This window comes from Capsicum annuum, unplaced genomic scaffold, assembly GCF_002878395.1.
Source record: "Capsicum annuum cultivar UCD-10X-F1 unplaced genomic scaffold, UCD10Xv1.1 ctg19189, whole genome shotgun sequence".
Classification (NCBI taxonomy): Eukaryota; Viridiplantae; Streptophyta; class Magnoliopsida; order Solanales; family Solanaceae; genus Capsicum; species Capsicum annuum.
The window spans coordinates 1-3,466 of NW_025825012.1; the positions used below are offsets into that span (position 1 = coordinate 1).

Genomic DNA, 3,466 nt, shown 5'->3' on the forward strand with positions numbered 1-3,466 from the left:
AGCATGGAATGTAAAATGAGATTTCATGATCTTAAACTAAAAATTGTGTAAGGCATTAAAGATCCATTAAATTTTAAGATTAATACATAATTAACCTCATCTAATAAGTATTTCAGTTACACACTTTCAATATAATTTAATACAGTATTTTTTTTATGTGTGTTCTCATCATCCATTAGATAGCTAAGCGAACCGCATAAAACATATCATCTTCTTTAATTATACGCATTTGCCTCAAATTCAATTTATATATGTGAACTAAAATAAATTTGATTTATTTTCAAACTTAACCTAATTAAAATTTTATAGAGAAAAAGTAAAATTTGGATTCAATTTACATCACTGACAATGTAATTATTTAACATTTAAAATTAACCAAATTAAAATTTTATCACTTTGAGTAGATTGCTTGAGTTTCTCAAACTACCAAAAAATTCATTATACTGCTATACATTCTTTTGTCTCGGTCAAGAAAAAGGACAAAAAAATTTGATATACTATATTAACAAAATTGAGTTTCCATAAATTTTATGCTCATAGCCAAACGTAGTTTATACTTCAAATCTATCATAAAAAGTTTTTTAGTCTAATGCTTTTTATTTTGACTTTGAATTAAGAGTATTGTTTATTGATATCAGAAAAATTATCAAGGAAATAATTTAAATGCGATTTCATGTTTGAATCAATAAAGAAAAATTTCACGATGATTCATGAAAAATTTCATTATTTCAAGATACTAAATTTGCTCTTCATGAATACTCGGTCAGAGTGAAATAAAGACTGTAAAAGAGAAGTAAAAGCGGAAAAAAAGATGAGATAATTGATACGACTAAATTTGATATTAGCTTTATATCATGTTTGGTTAATAATATAAATTTATCATAAATTCATAATATATCCCACCTTACACCTCCTACTAAATGACCCCTAAGAGTATCCACTGAAAAAAAAAATATTTCCTTAATTTTGATTTAACGTTTTAACTAAATATAGCATGGAATGTAAAATGAGATTTCATGATCTTAAACTAAAAATTGTGTAAGGCATTAAACATACTTTAAATTTTAAGATTAATACATAATTAACCCCTTCTAATAAGTGTTTCAGTTACACACTTTCAGTTTAATTTAATACAGTATTTTTTTTGTGTGTATTCTCATCATCCATTAGATAGCTAAGCTAACCGCATAAAACATATCATTTTCTTTAATTATACGCATTTGCCTCAATAAGTCTTAAAATCCATATCATTTCAATTTGAGATTGATATTATATATTTTCTAAAATATAATTTTTTGTTATAAAACATACTATAGAAAAAAATAATAAATATTTCGTAATTGCTAAAATAGAGAAATAAAGAATAATTAAACTTTAATTTAAGAAATATTATTTTTTTAATCTAATAAGGAACAAAAAGATATTTGTAAAAAATTACTATATATAATCCAATTATAGTGATCTAAATGAAAATGATCATTAGATAATGAATGAGGACATATATAATAATGTGTAGGAAAAGTAATAAACATACGTACCAATTCTATTGCATAAATTTTTTTTGTGAGGACTATCAATCTTAGCCTATTCTCCCTTATATAGAAGTATAATACTAAAATTTTAAACTAAAAATTGTGTAAGGTATTAAATATCCTTTAAATTTTAAGATTAATACATAATTAACCCTTCTAATAAGTGTTTCAATTACACACTATCAGTTCAATTTAATAATTTTTATATGTATGTTCTCATCATCCATTAGGTAGTTAAGCTAACCGCATAAAACATGTCATCTTCTTTAATTATATACATTTGCCTCGAAAAGTTTTAAAATCCATAACATTTCAATTTAAGGTTGATATGTATAATTAAGGAGATAAAATATTTTATATGATTAGCTTAACTATCTAATAGATGAATGAAAATATGTGTAAACAAAAGTTTTTTCAAAATTTGAATCAAAAGTATCAGATTGAATTACTTTATTAGAGGTTGAGGTTGAGCGTATATTATATGATGTTAAACATGTCATCCAGAATTTGAAAAAGAAAAAATATGCAAAAATAAAAATAGTCATTCTTTTAAAAAGAGTAATAATATACTTGAATGGAATGAGAGAAATAATTTTAAATCGAAATTATATTTAATTTGAAATTCATTTCATTTAAGTATTAAAATTTAATTTACACTTCAAATTTATCACACAAAGTTTTTTATCTAATGCTTTTTATTTTGATTTTGAATTAAAAGAATTGTTTATTGGTGTCAGAAAAATTATCAAGTAAATAATTTTAGTTCGATTTCATATTTACACCTCAAAATACTCATAACAAATAAAAAGCTATTTCAAAATACTTTATATTGGGCCGTGTGGATGAACGACGAATGGCAATACCGTAAATATACTTATTTTCAAGGGTAAAATGATAATATTATTTTTTTAACCAAACCACAAGCTTTCCGTTTCCTTCCAGATCTTTCCCGTTGTATCTCTCTTTCCATCTTCTTCCCCAAGCTCTGCAATTATGGATCCAAACAACAATAAGAGCATTAAATTCTCAGGTGTGTAGCTTGTTTACTTCTTCTCTAACCTAATTCAGTGATGTATTTTGTTATCAGTATTTTCGTGAATCTGTTGTACTATTATTTTGATTAGGTTTAAGTAATTGCTCAAATAACTGATTTTAATCGAGTAGTTATTATTTATTAAAGATTTCAAAAATTCATAAACTATAGTTTTCTATTCAATCTCTTGATTTTATTCTTAGCTTATTTGGTGTTATTATCTATCGATAATCAGCCACAGAATTTGATGAGTTCTTTGCCAGAGAAAGAAGTTCTACCATCTGTGGATAATGAAATTGAATCACCAAAAGATGAGTCTCTGGATGAGGGACCTACAATGGTGTATTTGGAAGGCAAATTACAAGTAGAAACTCTTCGGAGTGATTCCTTGATGGTTTAACTTCAGGCATCAGAGAAAACAATCAAAATCCTGGAAAAAGAAATAAAAAATCTCAGACAGTCAAAGGGGATGATGGAGGATCAAATTGAGAAAGAAAAGATGATGAAAGAAGACCTTGAGATGCAATTCAAAGCAGCTAAACTGGAACTGAATGAATCTTGTCTAAAGGCCTGCTCTTTAGAAAACAAACTCAACCAAAATAAGTCCAATAAGAAGCTCGATTCTACATGCAATTTGCTTCACCTACAGCAAGAAAGGTACATTTGATGCTTTGTAAATTTGTTATTAGTTTTCTAGGTGTCTTTTTTTACCTGAAACGTGTAATTTGCAGCACAAAAAAATGGAGTTACTGAAAAATGCTGAGGTGGACCCTGAAGAAAAGCTTCTTCAAAGTGTAAGTTCCCATTAGCTTTAGTTAAATTACCTTAGGCCTTACAGATCAAATTTCTAGATTCATGTTTCTTCATTATTAGCAGAACAATCCAAACTTCTAAAAAGGGT

General features: G+C 26.1%; 1 long non-coding RNA gene across 1 annotated transcript; it reads left to right on the plus strand.

Annotated features, from left to right (window-relative positions):
* The first annotated feature begins 2,403 nt into the window (after window positions 1–2,403).
* Window positions 2,404–3,445, plus strand: LOC124890503. The gene is made up of 3 exons (XR_007049199.1): window positions 2,404–2,562; window positions 2,801–3,222; window positions 3,297–3,445. It is a non-coding gene; the product is annotated as an uncharacterized LOC124890503 (long non-coding RNA).
* The last annotated feature ends 21 nt before the right edge of the window (window positions 3,446–3,466 follow it).